The following is a 24,640-nucleotide window of genomic DNA, read 5'->3' on the forward strand; positions in this document are numbered from 1 at the left end:
CTTGTGGTTATAACTCCTTCATATTTATTAGTCAAGTAGGCAAAGCCTAATAAGATTTGTTTTGTCCACATCTCTGATCATCTATATGGTGGGAGAAAAAAATATTGAAATTAAAATGAGAAACATCGGTCTTAGTACTTGGTGGCATTCCTTGGTCAGCTTTTAGGAATTTTCCAAGGAAGAAGTGAAAATTCCATACCTTCTTCTGAGATCTGTTCTGTGACGCTGTGGGCAGAGACCAATCCTCAAAAGAGAGCAAACAGAACAGAATGTTCAACACAAAAACATAAACAAGGAGAGAGGAGAAAGAAAAGGATGGAAATTATAGCAATTGTAGAGTGGGAATAAATCTCAATGGGAATAGAAGAAAAGGAGGATCCTCTTGGTTGGTGGGGTCCCCATAATGATTTATATAAATGATCAGCCATTGTTCCTGCAAAGACAAATTCTAGATGGCATTAACATGGTGGAGAGAATAAATAGCTTCTTTTAATGTTAGGTAGCTTTAGCCCCATAAATAAATAATTTAAACACAACTCCCATGGAAGAACAGTGTCTGGCACACAGTAGGTAGGTGCCAAATAAATATTTGTTGTTGGATGAATGCATGACCTGGGCTCAAGGAGGACCCTAGAAGCCACCTTGACCAAAAAGACCGGTACCATTTTGTGGCATTATAAAGACCATCTCTTGAGGACCACCCTGGACACCCTAAAGCAGCAGCTTGATGTTTCAAGGGTAGTTGTTCTCAAGGATGTTAGACCAAGAGCAGTCAATTGGATTTCCCTTTGAACTTGGCTCAATTTCACCTTCAGGCACTTTCTCAGCAAAAGGTCAGGCTTCTGACCTCTGAAACATATAATCACTCCTCCTGCCAAAGGGTTTTTTGACTCAACAATTCAAACCTTAGCTCAAAAAGAATTAGAGAAAGTGGAAATATCACACACATCAAAACACTAACGAATTATGCCTTCTTTCTTCTTCTTCATCTAGGGACATCAAAGAGAGTTTTCTGGCTGTCAACAATTGATTTCGGAAGAAGACTGGCTTGCTGTATCAGACATTTTTTTGGTTCAGGCTAAGGGGCTGGTAATGGTAGAGATACTTGGACAATGGCAAGCTAAAGGGGGCACCCAGGATGGATGTATGCAACCTCAAGGATTTATGCTAGATGACTCTTTAGAAGCAAGATCATTATTAATATTCTTTAGGAATTTCTCAACTTACTACCAACCACTTGTGTGGGATACTCTGATAAGTAAATGAGCTCTCTGTTGTCAAGAAGGGGATGGAGTATCAGTGTCATTGTTGAGTGCATATTTGAAGATTCTAAGGAAAAATTAGGTTTATGATATTTTAAAAGCTCTATTTTTGCAGAAGAGGTAAGAAGCATTGCTGGTAGTGATATACATCAACTCTTGCATTCTAGCCTCTCTGGATGTTTCAAGGAGTACTCAGCCTCTTAACAGACAAGGTGTTGGAGCTTATGACAAGGTCTGTAATCAACTACACTAAATATAGTATTGGCTTTCCCTCAGCATGAATTATTTCCAGGCAAAGGACAGATATAAGCACCAACTCTTCACGAAAGAGATATTGACAATCAAACATTTTATAATTTTCAGAAATAAATAGCCTGGCATTAAATTCAAGTAGATACATTTAGTGTGTTTTCCCTATAAGATGCTGAACAATTGTAATGTAATGACAGCAAAACATATCTGTGCTCATGGGTCATAACTGCATTCAATACTGACGTGTCAAGCATGCTTTTTGTGTCTACTTAAAAGATGAGAGACTGTGGAAACTTCTTTTTGGAAGTTTTAAATTCTGTACAGTGTTTCCTGGGCAATCTAGTATTTTCAAAGCTCAGAATTATTACAAAAAAATCCATGATGAACTAAATGTCAAAATTATTGAATAGAAGCAGGATCTACATGAAAAACCAGGGTGGGGTAAGAAAGGTGACTCATGCATGTACAGCATTAGATCCTGACTTCACTTAAAACTTTGATATTTTGTTCATTGTGGCTTTTTGGCATTATTTTTGATGTTTTAAGTATTTCATTAAAATATCACCTACTTTGGTTACTGAGTTTTTTGCCAAACCCTTATATCACTCTATATGCCCTAGTCCTCACCTTGCTGGGCATGCCTTTTAAGATTACCCTACTCAGGGAAACAAGTTGCAATGCAATCAAAGCTTCATATCCTCTTTCTCCTGGAGCTCCAAGTTTGCGGCATCACATTAAAAGAACTACATGTTTCAGAGATTTCTGACAATCTGGTCCTTGGGGCCGTGGCCTGAGTTTCACAGTCCTCTCCCGTAAGGGTTGTACCCTGGTGTAGAATGGAGGATTTCCTATGTGGTTTCTTGACAAGATGTGGAAGATGTATGCCCAGAACCATTTGGGGATTTTGCTTGTCTCAAAGAAAAATCTGACAATCTGCTGTGACTTGCAAAGGTATTTTTGTCATCCGTTAATCCAGAAAAATGTATTTTCTATTTTAAATGTGCATCTGTGTGCAATGGGAAGGTAGAGAACTGACAGAAGCCCCATGCACTGGACACAGAAGATGTGGAAACAGAAGATGTGTCTGTTGATGGAGCACTGCCATGGTTTCACTGTATTATTCCTTTCTCCCTTTCCCTAGCTGTTTAAAGGTGAGACAAGGATATTCTTGGATCAGGGGTTAGCCAAGTACAGCCTGTATGTCAAATCTAGCCTGTCGCCTGTTTTTTGTATGCCAGTGAGCTAAGAATAGTTTTTACATAAATGCTTAAAAAAATCCAAAGAAGGGGGCGTCTGGTGTCTCAGTTGTTAAGCGTCTGCCTTAGGCTCAAGTCATGATCCCAGGGTCCTGGGATCGAGCCCCGCATCGGGCTCCCTGCTCCACGGGAAGCCTGCTTCTCCCTCTCCCACTCCCTCTGCTTGTGTTCCCTCTCTCACTGTGTCTCTCTCTGTCAAATAAATAAATAAAATCTTTAAAAAAAATCAAAGGAAGAATAATATGTCAGGACACATGGTGAAAAGTGTGTGAAATTAAAATTCCAGTGTCCATAAATAAAGTTTTATTGGAACACAGGCATGGTCATTCATGTTATCTATGATGGCTTACGCTCTCCAAACGTAGAACTGAGAGGTTGCAATCAAGACTGTGTGTCCTACAAAGCCTACAACACTTACCATCTGCCTCATTATAAGAAAAACTTGCTGACCGCTGACCAATATCAACCTAAATCTTGTTTCATCTTTAAAAAGGTAATAACATAAGCCACTTGTTGGGGCCAGAGTGGGCAACCCATTACCCCTCCACTTCTCCAGTTGACCATCTTTATGAGCAACATTTTAGGGGTCTTCCTTTCCTATTTGTACAACAGAGGGGAGGAGCTAGCCATTTTGTTGTACAGGGGGAAACGTTTTTTTAAAGAGTTTTCACTATATAGAATAGTAATTAATATCACTTAATTGATTTAATTGATAGAAGAATGGATTTGTACCCTTTATCCCCCTAAGAAGAGGCCAATATAGCCGGTAGGAATATACATAAATATTTTTTAAATTAAAGTGGCAAGAAAATGGCTAAAGAGATTCTCATGTGTACATTTATGTTCATGCATTTGAGCAGAAAACTCTCTGGCAGTCTGTTATTAAATCAATAATTCAGCCAACACATATTTATTGAGTATTTAAATGCATAAAACACAGCTCTATTCCCTACATGCATACAAGAAAGGTAGAAGACAATCTCTGTCCTCAAGGAGCTTACTGTCCAGATGGGATGATAGGATTTAAATGCCAAACAATAAGGCATCAACCAAAAGGTCATATGTTGCCATAAAGAATATTTGACTGGGAGGTGAATGGTCTGGCTTCAGTGCATGAGCCACCAAAACTCAGTACCATGATGACAAGCAAGCCATTTCTCCTCTTTGGGCTTTAGGAGATGATGATGGCTGTGTGAACAAATGATGTCTAATGCATTGTCAAGAGTTGGATTGGGAAATATAGACTACATAATCTATGAAGAGCTTGGTAAGCCAACATAGTGGGTGAATTGCTTGACACAAGGACAACAGGGATGAGTCCTCAGGGATTGAGTGTTCCATAAGGGAAATAGAGATGCACATGGGTAATTATAGCCCCATGGAGCAAGTGCATTCACAGGGATAAGCACAGGGGACTGCGGATGCCCAGAGAAGGAACACCTGGCAGTTAGGAGAGCTTTTCTGAAGGAGGCTGTGCCCGATATCCAACAAAAAGTTTAAAAAGAAATGGCATGCATGATGTGGTAGAAGAATTTTCTTGCAGAAGGTGATGACTTGAACAAAATCAGGGAGACAGCGACAACAAATGAAAAGTAAAGAGACAAAATATAGCATAGCATGTGTAGGGAAATGTTCATCTGTTCATTCATTTCACTGGGCACTCATGGTGTGCCAGGCCTGGCCCAAGGCTCTGGGGACACTGAACAGGACAAAGCAAAATCCTCCACCCCCAGGAACTCATATCCTAGCAAAGAAGATAGACAATTGACAAGCAGATAGTGAGATTTCAAGTAAAGATAACAGTGATAGAGAAAAATAAAATGAGTGATGGGGGTGGAGTTATCATTTTAGATATGTGGTCAGCAAAAGCCTGTCTGGGGAGGTGAAATTATATCATCATTAAAAATTCATAATAACAATTCAAAACAAATAACAGTTGTGGGGCATGCAGGGGGAGGTCTGGAGTGGGTGGTCAGTGGGGCAGATTACAGAGGGTCTCAACCCTGGAATGGTTTGGATGCTGTTGATGGGTCAGTTCATAATAATAAAAGCATGGTGAGGCATCTGCAAGGAGGGTGGAGGATGGAGGCCACCGAGGGTGTGTTGTCCCAGGGCCCAGGAAGCCCATGCTGAGCCATGGCCCAGGGCAGGGTAAATAGGAGACCCCAGAGTGTGGAGGAGAAAGTGAAGGGTTTCGTCCGCCTGGCAAAGAGTTTGTGTTAGTTAGAGTGTGAGTGAAGTGCACAGGATTGAAAAGCAGCACTCAAAGGCTTGGATGCCCCCCAAAAAAGAATTGCCCCAAAGGCATGGTCTTGTGGTTTCTTGACAGGATGTGGACGGTGCTTAAGCAGGAGCCTGTGGGGTCCAGCTAGCTTTGGGAAATTGTCTGGCCATCGCCTGCTCTGGCTCACAGAGGTCAAAAGTGTTGGAGACATTGCAGGGGGGGAAGAATAGAGGAGGGGTCACCTCCACAGAGGTGTAAGTATATGAAGACGCCCTCAGGATGGCACAAGAAAAGGAACAGCCTGATCTTTCTTCTACTTCCCACAGCTAGAACTCCAAGCTACACAGAAACTTCTAGGATTTAACCTATTTCCATCACTAGGTCCCTTTGCTGAGAAACTTCCAGCTCTTTCATTAGCTTCTTTGGTCTGCCAAATCCTTGCTCCCAGCTGAGCACCTGAGTCCTGGGGTCTAGGTAGAGCTGTAGGGGGCAGCCTTGAGGAGGGGGAAACCAGGATGCTGGCAGCCAGCAGAAGCCTCCCAAGGCAGGTAAAGCTTTTTTTGGGGGGTTGCCTCTAAGCTGCTCACTTTGTACAATAATTTATTTTAAAAGGCACTGGTTAGTACATACCAAATACCAAGGTCCATGCCCCAGATATTGGGGTTACTAAGATGGTGCTTCATAATAGCTGTTGGGGTAATTAATGGATTGTCTCATCAATTGGTTTATGATATACTTTTACACATAGCTCCCGCTGCTTGTTTTCTAAACTGTGTAGATTTTCCATCAGTTAGCCACACAGCGTGCCATGTCTCCAGGTCCTCCTAAGAAAACGTAATCCCCCCCGTCTGTTGTGCAACTTTGGCCAAAACCCATACTTGGAGAAACAGTAGCCAAAGATTATGTGGGCACATGTTCTTTATCCACTCACAGAAGTTGCTAGGCTTAGTTTTTTTATGAAGTCAGATCCATGGAAAACTCTCGATTTGGACCACTTCATCTCGGGCTTTGCCAAATCACCTCTGCTGAGTTGTGTTTTGCTACATCTATGCATTTTATTGAGAGTCGTTATGGAAAACAGTCATATGCAATTCAGTATGCATTTATTCTGAAAGCTCGTGTTTTGGACTTTGTCCATGATGTTGACTGACTCTCCCCAGATGATTTGGTGTGTGCCCTTTGTTTCTTAAAAACAAAACAAAAATAAAAACACAAGTTCGCAATTAGCGATATTGTCCCCTTGCCTTGGCTGCCATGAATTCAGGGTCAAGTTGGCATGGAGGTGGGGGGATCATAAAAGCTCTGGTGGTGGCTGATGCTGTGTCCCCTCCTGCCTCTCACGATATCAAACTTCCACTCTTGGCCATTCATTGTTGAGGCATGAGATCCTCTCAAACTCTTCCCCTGGTGGATGTCCAGAGAGCAGAGTTCAGTTCAAAATTAAAACAAATAAACACAATAATGTCTTCTGTGTGGTTTTTGTGTATGCATTAATCCAATCTCTTGAGCTAGACTCTAAACTCCGGAGAGGAGAGGAGAGGAGAGGAAAGACTTCATATTTTGTTCCTCCTGCCTGCAATTTCTAGAACAATGATGGGCTCAGAGTAAAAGCTTAATGAATGTTACTAATTGCTGAACATTTAACAGACATCTAATTGGCATTGTGCTTTGGCCACTCTTTCATTAGGCGTTGGCATTCCTGCTCTACCACACCACATCCCCTTTGCCCTCATTCCACAGGTGAAGACAATACCCCAATACAACCAGTCTTTCCTTTCCTTCTGTTCAGATGCAGACCATGAATAAATCTCCTGGGGGACAGGGACTTTACCTGTTTCGTTTTTGTTGACTCTTGTGCCTGGCTTCTTGTTTGGCACAGAGTAGGTGGTCAAAAAATACCCCTTGAGTGCTTTGTTCTAAGGATGAAGATAATGATAATCCTGCCACCTTCTGCCTATGTTAGGGAGGACCTATTTTTGATCCTGAAGTTTGCTGGGGCACTCTCATTCTTTGATGAAAAGGGATAACACAAAGTAATTTTCGTGTATAATAGTCATCATTGTATATCTGACTTTCTCCCCAGATCTTCCCAGACACAGCCCATGCTTACATCTTGCTAGTGTTATTTAAGTGGTGCCCAAGGGGCAGGACTACAGCTAACTTTCTGGCTGCTATAGCACCAATGTGGGGAATTCATCGGCTTACTCTGGGAATGCCAGCTAGCTTCCTGGAAAATCCCTCTGGTGTGGTTTTCAGGTCTGTACTGGGAGGGTCTAGACACCCTGGAATTCTGTTGCTTTGCCTTCGTTTACTATTCCCTCCTCTCAGTCCTAACCTCAGGATCAGCCTGGAGCAAAACTATGATGATGATGGGTCATTGAGACAGCTGAGCTCCACCTAGGAAGTGGGCTCTTTGTTGGTGTTCTTACCTCCACAATGTCTGCAGTTGTCCTGTTTCTACAGCTGACAAGCTCAGAGAAATTAGTGACTTCATTCTTGATTGTGGAAGAGCTGAGATTATAACCTCCCTAGCTGCTCAATTCCAAAACACACAATCTTTTTCCCACACCATGAAATGAGCACAGATTTTCTCCAGCAGCCCCCAGCCCTGTGCCCCTCCCTATCCCCTCCTTACACCATTACCAGCATTCAGCACTCTCCATCTTGGTGAAAGCAAGTGGGTAAGTAGTTGATTCATTTGTCTGTCCTTCTTCCATCTGCACCTCCCTACAATCCCCTTGTTCCATCCTCACCACTGGAAAAAACCAAGACTGTGAGTGTGTGTTCTGCTCCAACACTCAACATTCACTCAATACTCAGGATGGTGGGGGATAGAGTTAAAAGAAACATGGCATTTGCCCTTAAGTGTCTTACAATCTATTACGTCGGGTTACGTGAAATTGCCAACACTTGATTATTCTTGACAATTCCATAAAGTTCATTCTAATAGTCAAACGAAAGGCAGAGAGAGCCATCATTTAGTGAATGCGTGCTCTAAATGAGGTCCTGTGTTAACTGATGTGGATGCATCAAACAGTTCACCTTTCACAGCAGCCTGTGAACATCCTCACTAAGGAGCTGAGATTCACAGAGGTCATGTCACTTGGCCAAGGTCACACGTTTAGGAAGTGTCAGAGCCGTGATGCTCACCCCCATCTCCTCAGCTCTGAACCCTGCGTCCACTTCACAGTTCTAGAAGGGTGAGGCTCTGCCTTTAGAATAACAAGGGCTCAGAGTGGAGGCTCAGTGCTGCTGGAGATCACAGGTCCTAGGAAGTTCATGTTTTGGATACTAATAATCAAGGGTGATAGTCAAGGCTCAAGCTTAGTTGGCTTGCATAAGACCACACAGCTGGTAGGTGCTGAAGTGAGAGTAGAATCCTGATGTGACCCCATGTCCTTCCAACAGCACATGAAAAACTTTTATTGTGGCCTAAAGGTACATGACCTCACAAAATTCACATGTTGAAGCCCTAGGCCCAGTGTGGCTCTAATTGGAGATGGGGCCTCTAAGGAAGTAATTAAGGTTATATATGGCCTTAAGGGTGGAGGCGTGATCCTACAGACTCACTATCCTTACAAGAAGAAGCTCCAGAGAGCTTGCTGTCTCTCCCTCTTGAGGTCTCTCTCTCCCTCCCTCCTCATGCTTATGCCCAAAGAAAGGCCACAGGAGGACTTAGTGAGAGGCCAGTCATCCACAAGTCAGGAGGAGTGCTCGCAACAGAAACGGAATTGGCCAGAACCTTGCTGTTGACCTTCTAGACTCCACAACAGTTAGAAAATAAATTTCCATTGCTTAAGCCACCCAGGCTGTGGCACTTTGTTATAGCAGCCCAAGTGGACAAATGTGGCCTTACAAACATTAAATACAGGGAGCACTTGGCTCGCTCAGTCAGGGGAGCATACGACTCTTGATCTCAGTGTCATGAGTTGGATCCTCATGTTGGGCATAGAGTTTACTTAATAAAATAAAATAAAATAATAGTAAATGCATGTATTCATTCATGCACACAACCATCCCCATGACACAAGAGGCACAGGAAGGGTCAGTGGGTCCCAGTGCCCTCAGTTCATGGGTGGGCATGACACACGGGGGGCAGCCAGCAACAATTGAGGAACCAGGACTGACTTCAGCCTGACACCTTTTGCTCTAGGAAGAGTGTTATCCAGATTATATGTTGTTTTACCCTTGGGGAGATTAGCTGCTGCTTCTGTGTTCATAACGACTGATAAGCACCAGTCTGTCCCCCCACAGAGCCTGACTGGGACCTTGGACATCCCTAGGTCTCAACTTTCATTCAATGCCGCGTTGTCTTCTGTGGAGGAAGTGATCACTGTCCTCTTCATTTCCAGGTGCAGTGGTCCTGTTTTCCGTGTGTGTGTGTATGTGTGTGCGTGTGTGTGTGTGTGTGCACACCACTGGTATCCTTCCTCATCTCCTAACTAAAGGGAAGTCCCTGTCACTGGTGGTGGGGGCACAGGGAGTGCGAGGGATGGCGGGGAACACGAGAATGCCAAGGCCTGCCAGTTACTGTTGGTCTCGGCGTTTACATCTGCTGAAAGGCACACTTTGAGCCTAGAATTATCTGTAGCCCTTTTCATTGGCCCCGGACATCCCCGTTGGTCTGGCTGTCCTGTCTGCAGAAAAAGCTCAAAGAAAACATTGCAATCAAGTATGGTCTATTTTCAAGCTGTAAGGGAAAGAGAAAAATCAAAGAAGGACAAGGGAGAGGGCATACGGCTGCTGGATGCCCACGGCAGGCTCCGGTCTTCTCCAGAAGGGACTGGATGGTGTGCAGAGTCCAGAATAAACAGGCGAGGCCAGCGTGCCTTTGTGTTTGATGTCTTCGTGTTTGATGCTTGGGATGCTTCTATTTATAAACTTTGTGTTCTCAGATGGGACAATCAGAGAGACTTCTTTCCTGGCACATCAAGTGTTTCATTTCCTTCTTCCCATGTCTTTACAATTACGGACATGCGCACTGATGCAGAGGCCCCGGGTCAAACCGTGTTCACCTGCGGCCCACGGCAAGTGACTCTCACGGGAGCTGGTTGTCTGAGGAGTGGAGGGGTCTTTGTCACAAGCCACGACAGCCACGGATCCGGGCCAGGAACCCCACAAAGAACCAGCATCACCGCTGTTGCTGTTCACTGACCCTCGGACAGGCACGTGTCCCCGTGTCACGGTCCCTGTCACAATAGTGATCCCATGAGCCACGGGCCTTGCTCCCATGGGATGTCATTTAATGCCCACATGCAATCCGTGAGGTCAGAGCTGGCTCGGGATCATTCAGATGGAGGAACCCAAGGGAAAGTCTCTGGAATTGTGTGTCCGGGGCCCCATGGCAGAGCCAGAGTTGGAGCCTAAGTTGAGACTTAGGGGTATCCAAGGTCCCGGTGCGCATGTCCGTAATTGTAAAGACATGGGAAGAAGGAAATGAAACACTTGGCGTTAGTTGGAGATTTGCCTTTCCCATCCCTCCTCCGCCGCACACTCGCCCAGGAGCTGAGCGTGGCGGGGAGGGTGGCTCTGAGCACGAGGAGCTGAGTGTGTTTGTTGTGGCAGGAGGTTTAGAAAAAAAGAAGGAGCAACAGTAATTATTTTACAGTGAAGGATGCCAGGAGACAAACCAGAGGAGATACAGTGACAAAGTATTAAAGCGACATTGAATGCAAAAGTGACTACTTTTTAGGGCAGAGGAGCCAACCTCAAGGCTCTGTGGGATGGTAAGGCTGTCACCCAGAGACAGGGGTGGGGGTGGCTTTAGCACCTCTCCTCAAACACTCTACCCGGAGAGTTCCGGCTGCTGGAGGCCCAGCCGCCGCCAAGAATGCCCTCTTCTGGTGAATGTTCAGGCAGCCCCGGATGGCAGCGAGGCGGCCTGAGACCCGAGCTTTCCAGATCCTGGGGAGATCTGCTATCAGACGCCGTGCTGCCGAAGCAAATATCATTCCCCTCTCTTTGCCTTTAGCCCCCAAACTAACAAGAGGTAAATCATTCTAAGAAGGGAAGCTATACCATTGTAGAGAGTTTGCTCCCCCCTCTTTTTTTAACCCCGAATAATACTCTCGATGTCATCTGTATATTTATGATAGCTCAAAGACATGGGTGTGTGGATCTAATTAAAAATGTGAAAGGGTTTAGCAGCCTGCTGCTTCCCTGCAACTCTCTGCTTGCCAAATCTTGGCAGCCGTGTTGAAATGGAGCCAAGTGTTTAGTGTTCAGCTGAACCACTGCCAACCGAGCGCTGCATTGTGGGGCCCGAGCCGGGAGGTGCTGCAGGAACGTAAGCTCGCACGGGGCAAGGCGCTGGGCAGGACCGGGGACCCCGTCGCGCCCCACCCCACGGAAGCCAGTGGGCCAGGAAGCTGGCCGGGTCTTGCCGCCCACCCACCCGCCCGGAGCCCCGGCCCTTCCCTGGTGCCAGGCAGGACCGCGAGGCCACCTCGGAGGTCCGTCCGGGCTCCAGAGCGCTGGGTGGGAAACTGTCCCAACAGCCTTCACTGCAATGTCATTGAAATCGGGCCTCCTTGGAGGAGAAACCGTCCTCAGCTTCCTTTCGGCAGCTGGGGTCCGTGCTGACAGCCGTCTCACGGTGCGTTCCTGTGGAGTTCCAGGACTCTCCACTGTAAGGCTGAGTTTCCTTGATGCCTCGACAAGTGTTCTGTGTCTTCTCTCTGCAGAAGCGGAGTGTAGCGCAGGGTTTCCCAAACCCCATTGTGCACTTGCATCACTTGGGGGAGCCTGTGACGATGCAGGTTTCAGATCCAATGGGGAAAGGGGAGAATTCATTCTGCCAAGATCAGAACTTGCTAGAAGTGCTTCTGGGCTCAGTGACGAATTCAGACTCCAACACTCGTGCATTTGAGGTTGCTGGGCTTGGTGATTCAGAGTCAGAGAGAATGCTGGGGGTGGTTCAGAGAGCTCAGTGTTCTCCTCAATATGTAGAAAGCTAAGTAAAACAAAAGCAGGTCAAAGACGAAGATTACATGGTATTTCCTCAAAATGCACCAGCTATGGAAAAATTAAAGAGGAAAAGGGACTTACTCATTCCCTACAGAAACATTCCCCTGCAGAGAGCAAAAATCCAGGTCTAAAAAGAGCTGCTAAGATAATTGGAGCAGTGGGGTAATATGTTCAGGGGGCCAAGTTGAGGATGAAGGAAGGTTTTGCTGTTCAATCTTGTATCGTGTGTGATACTAATTTTTCATGATCACATATGATGATGTATTTCTTTTGTAATAAAAAAAAGAGAGGAAGAAAAAGCAAGACTGTCTTGGGTAGGGAGGCTGGCAATGACCTGTCTAGGGTAGACCACTGTGTTAATAGAACATGAACTTTGAACTCACTGCATCCTGGAGTAGAATCTGGGCTCCGGCACTGAGCTTAGGAAAGTTAGCTGACATTGCCCCACCTGCAAAATAGGGTAACGGGGCCTTCACTGCAGGAGCTGCTGTGGGCTCATCCCCAGGTGGCCTCGATGGGCGTCTTCCGAAACCAGAGCCCTCCCCCACGGGACCAGGGCCACTACCCCTGATAGAATTTGATCCCGGCAGACAGCTTCTAAGCACAAATATGGAGCTAATCACTTCGGAAGTCACTGAGACACCTTTTGTGATGATCAGAGAAGCCTGAAAAAAAAAAAAATGAAACCCTGGGGAACGACAGAGAATTTTCTTCCTTTGCAACTGGCAAATTTAGACATATGAAAAGTTTAAAATGACATGCCAAATAAATCCAAAGTCGTCATAATTTAGCCAGCCACTTTTATTATGAAACAATGCAATGCATGAAGTCAGTGCTACGGAGGGAGATGCAGGTCCTTTGGCCCGCGTACAACTAGGGGGCTGATGTTTTCTGAACATCCTAAGCTGGCATGGCACGTCGCTCGCCTTGTGGTTTGGATTACACAGAACTCACTGTTTCTCTCACAGAGTGAGAGGCCATTTGCTCCTGAGAATCCTAGGATTTTTCTAGGAAGATTCCACTCTAAGAGACTCATTCCTAACATGTGAGCAGGTGACTGTCTAAACCACGGAGGGAGACACTCAAGGTAAACATCTAATTAATTAAAGAAAACCTCTCTCTCCACCCCGACCCTGTAAATGTCCTACAACTGAGAAACACACACACTTTTCAAAATGCTTCCTGGCCACCGGGTTCTCTAGCCCAACTGCCTGAATTAATTAAAGTCTGCAAACCTTAAACCACCACCCTCCCTTCAAATGTCTGTACGACCACAACCCCTCCACTCTTCCAAGCAACATTTGCTCCAACTTAATATTCTGGTACTTTCGGGAACAACATTTAAAAATAAACCATTTTGGCACATTGTCAAAGTCTTGTCTGAATTCCTTCATGACAACCACCCTAAGTGAGATTTTGAAAGCCAAGGGGAGTTGGGGGCGGGGGGGGGGCGGGGAATGAAGAGTTCCCCCATTTAGAGTTATAATTTCAGACAATGTCAAATGAGGATGCATTTACAGACTCCTTCCCCTCCTTCTCTAATTCTGTTTTGTGGCTGGGGGGCATCCTCACCCCACCCCCTGATTCCCACTGCCTGTATGTCCTTTGTCCTCTCCGTAGGGCCTGGCACCTGGGTCGTCAGTGACAGGGCCCCGAAGTCCTGGGACACCTCTTGGCCCACGGCCCGGGCTGGCCACTGGAAAAAGAAGGGCTGGGCAGAGAAGAGGCCTCAGGCGGGTGTTAAAATGTTGTTCCTGGTCCTCCATAGTAATCACTGCAAAACATTCTTGTCTGCTCCATTCCCATCAACAACCTGCTCTCCTTGGTCTGTTGCTAAGAGACCAGCCTGTTGTTTACAAGATCCTCGGTGGCGTAGACTTCCATAATTTATAATTTATTATCTTAGTGTCAAAACTTGTGTTGGTTTTTATTTTATGTCGCCATAGATCCAGTAATTGTTATATACAACATAGGTCACACATCTGCCCCTGGTACCATTGTTGCTCCAGTAGCATCCCCAGCCACCCCTAAGTTTAGGTGCCGCGGAAGAAAATGCTATTATAAACTGAAGATGAATATCATTTTTGTCCATTAACTTCACGCATTATATGACTGCTCAGGTCAATGGATTCCCTCAAGATTTGTTCACTATTGAAAACACGTTTCTGTCCAACCAAGAAGGAAATGAATTGAAACGATTTCAATTATCACAAGAAAGGAGTTGGGTCTTCTTGCTGTACACTTCAACAGCCCCTAGCTCAGCTCCCCCATCCTGTCCCCACAAAGTTCAGGGCCATGGACATTTACCCGGTGCCAGAAATTACTCCCGAGCCATTGTTGGGCTTTGCAGGCACACAAAATAGCCTTTGGAAGGTATTCTCGACTCACAGCGAGTCAATCAATTCAGTAAGGAAGTGAGGGCACCAAGAAAGGAGAGTCATTTAAGTAAAACAGCTCAGTTGCAACACACCCACTTAGAGAAGAAGATAAACTGTACGCTTTTATAATCACCAGCACTGCTAACCCTTAGTGTGCCAGGAACAAGGCTGAGTGCTTAACCTGGAGCAACGGAGAGAAATCTCCTGCCAAACCCATGAGGAAAATTCTAGGATTAGCCCCATTTTAGAGACAACAAAATCAGGGCTTTGTAGTCACAAAGGTAGGTAAGTAGCAGCCCTTAGCCCAGGATGAGTGACCCTACAGGCATTAGTCTCACGGAAATTAAAGGAAAAATCCAGCACGGGCTTAGAAGTTTACGGTTTATTTAAGAAGCGTTCATGGACATTTGACGAAGCAGGGAAATTCACAGAGGTTCCAAAACCCTATCACCATATTATCTTTCTCTGTAGTCTTTAGAATCCCTCTAGAAACCACAGAGCATGAGAAATTTCTAGGAAGGGCATTTTATTTTCCCCATCAGAGGACCTGGCAAATTCTGATGGCATTTTACTGGGAATTAAATTTGTTGTTTTCCAGAAAGTAATTATGGCAATAATCCACACTGGCATTTTTACCACTTAATTCTTACCTACTCCCTGCTGGCGACATCACGCTGTGTTCCTGGCCAGGACATCCCACCCTGGAAGTATCTTCAGGATCATCTCTGGTTGGTGTAGTCAGTTTCTTTTTCATTGCTGTGTTGAAAAAAATATAAACAGGCTAGAAACCATTGACCATCCAAGAAGCAGTCTCTCGCTTACTTAACCGTTTCTCAGACCTATTTAATTTTCTTCCTCCAAGCAAGGAGTTAACTCTTATATAAAAGTGCAGACTCTTTAACTGGAACTCGCAGATACACCACAAGCAACAGGAAGGGGTGCACATATCCCTCAGCTCATTTTCTGAGATGAGGCCAGAGTCTCATCTAGGTACAGATGGGGTCCTATTAATCTTGGTAGCTGCATGATAGGTGTGCACGTCGCTTACAATTAAGGATCAGAAGTTGTGGGTTCAATTCTGTGTCTACCCCTTAGCAAGCCCTGTGAACTGAGGCAGGTCTATTAACTCTTCGATTCCTGCTTTCTACTTTTGCAAAAGCAAGGATGATAATACCACCTTCTTCACAAAGAAGACACAGTTAAAACTAAACAGTGGACACAACACAAAATCAAGGGGGAAGAAGACTACACAAAAGTGATGAACATCATTGCTGAAAGCCCAGGGCGCAGTTACATGCCTGACAAAAGTTGCCTGTCATCACTGTGTGTGCAGTTGGGAGCGTGTTGTCCGTGTTACCGCACCAACACCGGTAGGCATTGGGAATCCGGAGGTGGAACACTTAGCTCTCTTCTGTCAATCATTCAGGGCATAATGGAAGAGACAAAAGTGTGAATGATTATTCAGAAGTATACACCTACTGCTGGGGAGGCCCAGATTGAGATGTGACCTTGGAAAATGTCATGTTTCAGCCTCGTTTTTCTTATCTGTAACATAGGGACATAACTGCCTTGTCAACTTGAGTCTGAAGAGAAGGACACCACCCACTATCAGTCACCCAGGAGGTACTCAGTAAATGTGGAGGGAAGGGAGGTGAGGTGTGCCGATGGCCCATCCCAAATGTTACCTCTCCCTCAGCTTTTTACAGGGGTTTCTAGAAGGAGAGGTATTTATTCACTGATAAGAACTAAAGGTAATCAGAGCACAGTGTCACCAGCCACCTCAGCGGGGTTTTCTTCAAGGCCAGCAGGAACTGTCAGACGGGTAATGCATATGCTGATTCCCTCGGCCCCACTCAACTAACTTTTAGCCTCTCTTTTGGTCCATAGCAATTCAGCAAGCTGAAAAGTCAGGAAGTGTTGGGGTCAGCCTACTGTTTTGCCAACATAATGCTCAGTTCTAAGTGTGATCAGTGATGGAAAGAGTGCTGATATAAAGAAAAGAAAAGCCTCTTGGGAACCACATGAGTTGGGCTAGAAATTCAACTCAGCCATTTTTAAATTCGGACCATGAGCAAGTAATTAACCTTTCTGAGGGTAACTTCATCATGTTGGCATTAACACTGATTGATCACATGGGTGAAGCTCCTAGAACGCTGGCTATGTTCGGTGGGAGGCAGTTGCCCTCCTTTTCAAGGACCCTAGAAGACCAATAATGCTGACAGACAATGGGCCATGGTCTGGGGTCTCTGACCCAACTGTAGGGGGTCACATAGATATTCCACTAAGATTGTATTATCCTTTTATCTCCTCTCAATTCCTGCCATACTACTGCCCAGGGTTTTTAGTTTGTTTGTTTGTTTGTTTGTTTTAAAGGAAATACCTACTGGATTGGAATTGTCAGAATTAAGTTCACCCTAAGTGAACTATTCCTTACCCACCTCTAAAACTGTCCCCTTCTTGTCTTCCCAGAAATGCAGAGTCCTCCACCCAGATGCCCAAGACATGCGCCAAGACATACGGGTGACCCAGCTCCAGGCAGCCCCCCACCCCTGCATCTCCTGCATTACCATCTGAAGCCTATCAATTCTCTTTCCTAAAAAGTTTCCTTTCCACCCAGGTCTGTAGTTTTCAGTGCAGTTACTAAGCACATGATTCCAGACCAAGATAACCCATGTTCCTTACCTTCTTATAAACCTCTAAGGGTCTCCATCTTTAGCAAGGAAAACCTCAAGCCTCTTAGGACAGGCTCCTGCTTCAAATTCCCATCTGACAAATATCCTCTCAGATACCCCTTCACAGACTCAAATTTTTTGGATGTGCAACACACAATTGCTTCTCATTCTTCAAGCATGTCGTGCTGCGCCATGATTCTTTGACTTTGCACATTTTGTCCCTCTTGACTGGTATGACTTCTCTTTTCCCAGCGAATTCCTGTTCAGCCTTCAAGACACAACCTAAATGTCATGTCTCAGAAGCCTTCCTATCTTCTCTGGGCAGGTCAATAATCGAAGCTTCTTTGATTCATTTCCGTATCAACAAAACACGACTCATAGTAGCATCTCAGCACCTACACTACCAGGTCTTGGTTTCCTTCTTGTGTCTCCAGATACTCTCCTCACTCTCCTTTCCAGGACTGTCTTCCTCTACCAGTCATTAGCTGTTGATGTTCCTCAGGTCTGGCCATATGGCATTTCAAAATACCAGAATAATAACTCTTTACATTGTGTCTTGGTAATCCATCTGCTCCCTGGGATACACTATCCACTCAGTTGCTGATGCCTCCAGAGCTGCAGCTTCAGTCCTGTCTCTCCCTACACCCTGGACCTTTCCGTTCATGGATGTGATGGCTGTCTGGAGACTTGACTACTTCACAGAGCCCTCAAACTCAAAGTTTCAAATTGATTTTATTTTCATCTCCTTATACCCCTAAATCCTTATTCATTTCAGTGCTCCCTCATTAGAGGCATCACCACATGCTCAATGTCCAAATGATTCCCCCTTGAACACGCTCACTCCATCTTATTAAAGGATAAGGTTTTAGCAGCACCTGAATGGCTCAGTTAAGTGTCTGACTTGGTTTTGGCTCAGGTCATGATCTCAGGGTCGTGAGACTGAGCTCCGTATTGGCCTACACAATCAGTAGGGAGTCTGCTTGAGACTTTTTCCTCTCCCCCTGCCCCTCCTCTGGTGCTCACCCATGCTCTCTCTCTCAAATAAATAAATAAATCTTAAAAAAAAATCCACAAGGTTTTTGGATGTTTCCTGTATAATAATTTTCAAATCTGTTCAGTCTTTCCAATCCAAGACCATTCTCCATCATTCCTTTGGCTGAGACCACCATTGTCTCTTTTCCGTACTTCTGCAACAAACTCCTAACTCACCTCCCTGCCTCTAGTTATTTTATCCTTCCCACCCATTCTCCACCTGATAACCAGGAAGGTGGCTCTAAAATACTAACATCATCATGTCCTTTTTTTCTATTTGAGATTTTCCAATGGTTTTCCTCTTGGTTTGGGGGTTTCAAAGCTTCTGTATCGTTCACAAAGATCTGGATTTCTGTGTCTTGATTCTCTGAACTTTGTAGCCATGTTGGACCACTCAATTCTGCATTGGACTCTGTTCTCTCTGTGTCTCAGCCTTCTCATATGCTGCCTTCTTCCCAACCTTACCTAACTCCTAGTCAACCTTCAGACATCAGTATGTGGTTTACTTCTTAGAGAGTTCCTTCTCCTTTGTCTACCACTCAACTCTCAGTACCATGAATGAATGCATGAAATAAATGGAAATATGTATTTTTGGACATAGTATCTTTTTTTGTTCTTGAGATCAACTACAGGATTAACTCGGCAAAACTTTGCCTCAAAAGTGGTCTTCTTCCGCACCAATCTGATTTCTTGTTCTCTCTCCTTGGATATCCCTGAGTTCACACTTCCAGAAATGTACGTGTGTTCTCTTTGAAGCTTATGGATGGACTTCTTCCAAAGAGATACTCTATAGCCTATCATGGCAGTAAGAAACTTGGAGGGTCCTGTTTTTATTCCCAATGCTCTGTAGAATGCACACATGAGTGATCTTTTTGTTTTATGCCACATTGTCAGAGTAAGCAGTGGTGAACTATATATCCCAAAAGATCCTCCAAGCTCTTCTTTTGCTGATCACACATGGTTCCTCCCTTCCAAAAACATTTTTGACAGTTTTTAACAGTAGATTCTGATTGGTTCCCCAGCTCTGAGTTCTTCCTAGGAAAATAATTTCCCTGTCATTTTTTATTTGTGTGTGTGTGTGTGTATTTTTTTAAAAGAGTGTTTCTGCCAACCAACCTGCCTGTTAGCATCCTACATTTGGTCTGGGTTTTGCAATCCTAGACCCTTGTGCCAGAGAGAGCAAATCTTCTAGCCCTTTGATCTTCACAATCATTCAATTATCTTTCTGGTCTCCTTCTGTTGTCATTTAGGGTAAGTATATACAGTCGGTCTTTGTATCTGTCCATGAAAGGTAATCTCACTCTTCTTTTAATTATTTTTGGATCCTTTGGCTAAATGCCCTCCAATCTGCATGCATCCTTCTCATACCACATAGCCCACATCTGCACAGCTTCGCCCAGGTGCAGTCTCCAGAGAACTACAAAGCCAGAACTCACAGCCCTTCTCCCTCCACCAGAAAGCACAGTGACCCTGACAATGCTGTTCCTCTAGCTCAGCTTGCTCAACAAATCTCTCTGTCCTTTTGAGCTGGTACATTACACTGAAACTTGAGTGCCAACTATTGGTCACTCTCCCCGTGAGTTTTCTTCCTGGATTTCCTCTTTACTTGAAAGCATCATATTCTTTAGTTATTTTGGCTTTGGGGTTTGAATATTTTATGGTCAACACATCTTGATTTAAAAATTACCAGAGGCCTTCCTATTCCTGCTCCTGCGTGGATAACATTTTGCAATGCCTGAACAGGACTTGAGGGAAACGCAGTATCTTGCTACACAATTTGACTACTTAAATGAGGAGAAAGGATGAGAAATGTCTCTGTGCCTCACTCCAACAAGACAACACACCTTTTCCTTTTCTGTCCTTCACTCAGCCCTAGTGGGTGTCTGTCCTTCCACATTGCACTGTCCTTCCACATTTCAGTTAATGTTTTTACATAAATGCTGTTGCATATATTTTTAAAATTTGACAAAGTAAGGGCCAGTGTATTATAGCAAAATGAGCATGAAATTTGATGGTAGGTAGCTTGGGTCTACTTCCTTTCCTGTGGTTTATTGGGCTCACCCTTGGCCGCTTTTTGTGCCTTAGGATCCTCATCTGTCAAATGGGTAGATGATACACCTCCACTCTGTTATAAAGGAAATATTAAAAATGACTCCAGAAGTTTTCTGTAAACTCTAAAGTGTTCTGTAAACACCTCAGATAGCCTTCAGAAATCTAAAAAGGAAAGTCTAGTACCTAAAGCCTGGAACATTTCACATACTGATATAGAGGCAATTTCTAATCAGTTTAAGTTGTTAAAATAAAAATGGAGAGGAAATTTGGTTAAGAGAAAATGAGATCTCAAACATGGCAAAGTGTTGTTTTTCTTATGGCAGAAAATCTAATGTTGTTAGAGTTAGTCCTGAAGAACCGTACCTCTAGTTGATGAATGTGTGAGCACACCCATTGTGTTCAGATCTGTTGGAGAATCAGGAACTCTCTAAGGAGAATAGTATCCCTCCAGAGCTCAGACTGGAACTGGGGCTATCATACCTACATTAAACAAGAGGGTTGAGATAGAAAACAGAGTACAACTTTGTTGGTATCCAGAGAATGTTGAGAGATGGAGAAGAGAAAACTGTGGAGCATCACAGAAAACTTCTTGGAGGGGTGTGGTTCCATCTGGGTTGTGATGGTGCATAGAGCCTGCAAAGAGAATATTTCTGTGTGAGGGCATTTCTGTGTGAGACCCCCAAAGGGAATTGGGAGAACATGGAGGGGTATTTACAGAGAGATTGGTTAACACATTAACAGGTAATAAAATTGGTTGGACTTTGAAAGTCAAATACTGTAGCAACTTGAATTTGATATGTTTTATAAATGGGGGTGTGGGGAAGATTAGAGGGTGGGAATACCTAAACAGTTTACCTTAAAAATGAATAAAGCCATCCTTCCTTAAATTTAAATTTATTTTGAATTAAATGTAAATGTAAATAGATCACTGTGATAGGACATATGCCCTTTCTTCCTAGAAGACTCTCCTTTGCATCTTTGCTCTGATTACTCCTTGGCAACCCTCCCCGCCCCAGGCTCAGGAAGGAGCCATCTTCTCCTCCAGCCTTACCCCAGCCCCTTTCCTCCCCAGCCAGGTGGGTGACTTTGAGTGGCCTAAACATGCCTTATCGAAGCAAACTTTACCCCATCCTGTAGTTCACAGCTTCGTCCCAAGCTATGACCCTCCTCTTTCCATTTTCAACTTTATTACAGCCTCATCATTTCATGTTCGGTGACTTTTACCTTCTCTGTGCACCCCTTCCCACACACTGCCTCCTCCCGTGAGTATAGGCTGTCCAAGTTTTCTTAGGGAACCCCTTGCCAGTACCTTCTCTGGTAGCCAGGCCAAGTGGAGACTCCAGTATTCCCTCATCACCATCTTTACTCAGTGAGGTTAAGAACACCAGGTAGGCTGAACCAGGAATTCCCTTGGTTTTAACACAAAATATGGTCAGTTTAAATGGCCTAATTGTCCTGGCTAAATATCTCTCCCTTGGGATAAATGAAAATGCTCTTTTAGCCTGGCTAACAATTCTGAGCCTCTGGGCCCCTTGGGTTCTCCATGGGCGGATGGTGGGAGTCCATTAGCCAGCTCACCTCCTGCAACTTTCTGGTCTCACCTGGATCCTTATCACCTGTGCCTGGGCCTTCTGGTCTCAAGAGGTCGATGCCTGCCTCTCTCTAAGCTCCAGCCATAGGGGGAGACGTTCGAGCAACTGTCTTCCGTAATGCAGTGAGTCTTGCCTTGAACAGAACATGAGGAAGAACTGGTGTGACTACTTCAAAAGGAAAGAAATGAATAAACAATAAAGTAGTGCAGTAGCGTGGGGGGGGATAAAGTTCAAGTATCAGACCTCTTTAGCTTAAGGTCTTGATGAGCTATATGGCTGTTGTACATGATATGATCTGCCAGAACATGAATTTCCTCACGTGAGGGGTAAGGACACTAGCCCCTATCTTGCAGCAATGCTGTCAGGACCAGAACTGGTATTGGTGAAGCATCTGCCAAAGCGCCAAAAAATGGAATCTACCACAACCACTCTTATTTTACTAAATACTACAAGGAACTTCAGGGTTTAGGTTCCCAATCTTATGAGGACCCCATGTCCTTGAAAGGGGAGGGATCTTATTTTCCACAACTGTTAGAAGTGGTGTCAGTCTTCCATGAACTTTCCAGAATCAAATGACTTGAGGAGACACTGACCCCCTTTTTCATGTGCTGTATACAGAAGAGGAAATCCATTTAAAAAGGATGAGCAAACCTTCTTACAATGGCCACTCTTAACAGTATGAAGCCATTTCTCTGAATGATTAAGAAACAACAGGCAAAATGAACCAATTCATGGTAGATTTTTATCCTAGGAGAGGAGCAATAAACCCTATTCCTCCTTTTATCAATTCCTCTTCAATTTAAAGAACTAACTGTGGCTCGTAAGAACTGAATTTGCTTATTGATTAATCCATACCTACACGGTATTTGATACTATATGATACCATCACATTGAGATACAATTTGCTCCAAACTGTACGTGTCTAGTCATTTTAAATGTAGAAATGAGGTAATTATAGCCAGAAGTATTCATTAAAATTTGAAAGTAGATAAATAAAAGGGAATGCTACTATCTAGTCATTAAAATTCTACAAATAAAATGTGAAAAAAAGACATAACGAAATCCACACCCTTCCTATTATCTACCTCCTTTTCTCTTCTTATGAGTCAGACGCGACCTCTCCAGAGAATAGTTATTTCTTACCTCTATGATCAAGGTGGAGCAGGTTGTGGGGGAGCCACTTGTCCACCTGGGAGAGGGTCATAGTCCCTGAAGCAGAAGGTGTGGTTCCATCCCCTGTAATTTTCATCAGAAAACTAACTTGAAGCCTATAGATTAGACACTGTTTATTGGGTAACAGGAAGGGAGGGACTCATATGAAGATTAAAGAACAATACGTAATTCTTAAAAAGTTAAAAAGAATGCAGCTCACATGCATCTCCACAAGTGCAGTGTGACTTTCTGTACGTCAGTGTTGCTTGAAGCCTGAGAAAGCAGGAGAGGGAATGGGGGCTGAGGCCGCTCATTGTTAACAAATTCCTCAGTGAAACAGGAAAAGACAGGTTAATGGTTAGTTGTCTCTGTGTGAGTGGTTGCAGGTGGAAGGGCAAAGCAGGGTGATGGTAGAATTTCAACATCAGCAGAAAAACACAGGCCACATAAGCTCACCTCAGACCAGCTGATTCCCCCAGTGAATTCACCAGGGAGAAAGGATTTAGAGGCAAGATCTCATTACTAATTTTGTTTGAAACCCACCTGTGAACACAGCAAAAGAAATAGTCTTTGGGATTTTTGGGAAGGGTCGCTGTGTGCTCAGGTGTAGACAGTTCTTAATGTAATCGGTTGTTTAACTTTGGGGCTCCTGATAAAACACGAGGAGTTCTTCCACATACAGTGAATATGAATGCAGCTGGAAACCCAACCATAAGGCTGCTGATGGCCACCCCAGTTTAGCTCACAAATCTGATGTGGGTCACTAGCAAGAAAATGAAACTGAATGATGAAACAGGGTAATCTACCTAAAGAGGCAAATAAACTAAAGAAGTTATTTCCTCCACATTGACTGTATTTATATGCAGGGTCATGCACCTGTTAGGACTTTCTGTAGATTAAATTTATCCCCTTGGTATTATCTGAATAGTTCAGAGGTCGCTAGCTTCAGGTGAGGCTTGATCAAGAAGTTCAATCATGTTGTTGAGGACCTGGTTCTTCTGGGTCTCTTCTTTCTGTCCGTTAATGTTGGTGCCATCCTCAGCCTCTATGCCATGGTTTCTGGGAACCCCAGTTCTCTTTTCATCAGAGTAAAATGGCTTCCCAGTCCTGCTCTTCACATCTTTCCATCTCCCTAACCACAGATGAGTGAAGGTCTACTTCAGTGGCTCTCTCTGGGAACCCGTCTCCAAGATGGGCCACAGTGACAGTGATCCTATCTCTTGGTATTTACACTCTTATAAATGCCGCATCCCTGAATAAGGGCTGGAATTAGTAATTTAATGATTGAGAGGTCATGTCCATGGTTAGATTACGATAGATGGGACTTTCCTCTTGTCTTTACATACCTTTTATTGCTCTTCTCACTTGCTCGCTCTGGATAATCAAGCTGCCATGAGGTAAGCTGTCTTACAAAAAGGCCCATATGACAAAGAATGGAGGATGGTCTCTAACCAACAACCAGCGAGGAACTGAGGCCCTCTGCCACCAGCCCATGAGGATCTGAGTTTTCCAATAAACCCATAAGTGACCTTGGGAGCAGACCTTTCCCCAACCAAGACTGGAGACGGTGGCAGGCCCAGCCAACACCTTGATGACAGCCTGTGAATGACCCTGAGAGAGAAGCTGCCAACATGCCACATTCGATCCTTCACTCACAGAACCTGCGAAATAATAAATGTTTGTTGTTTTAGCCAATATGTTTGAGAGTAATAGCGACACAGCAATAGATAGCCAGTACACTCCCACAGAGGAGAAAGGACGCTTCTCCTGCCCAGAAGTTTCAAATAATGCATCCTTGATTC

General features: G+C 44.4%; 1 long non-coding RNA gene across 4 annotated transcripts; it reads right to left on the reverse strand.

The window, feature by feature from the left end:
- Positions 1 to 11,373: 11,373 nt before the first annotated feature.
- LOC145723365 (uncharacterized) lies at positions 11,374 to 22,933 on the reverse strand. Of its 4 annotated transcripts, none has more exons than XR_014148301.1 (4): positions 22,830 to 22,933; positions 14,989 to 15,094; positions 12,344 to 12,408; positions 11,374 to 11,946 (listed from the first exon to the last, which is right to left on the reverse strand). It is a non-coding gene; the product is annotated as an uncharacterized LOC145723365 (long non-coding RNA). The 4 variants fall into 4 exon arrangements; XR_014148300.1 differs by having other exon boundaries at positions 12,344 to 12,625; XR_014148302.1 differs by lacking the exon at positions 12,344 to 12,408 and adding an exon at positions 21,404 to 21,503 and having other exon boundaries at positions 22,830 to 22,927.
- Between the last annotated feature and the right edge of the window lie 1,707 nt (positions 22,934 to 24,640).

The sequence above is a fragment of the Leptonychotes weddellii genome, chromosome 9 (assembly GCF_054177405.1).
Source record: "Leptonychotes weddellii isolate Sample4059 chromosome 9, ASM5417740v2, whole genome shotgun sequence".
Classification (NCBI taxonomy): domain Eukaryota; kingdom Metazoa; phylum Chordata; class Mammalia; order Carnivora; family Phocidae; genus Leptonychotes; species Leptonychotes weddellii.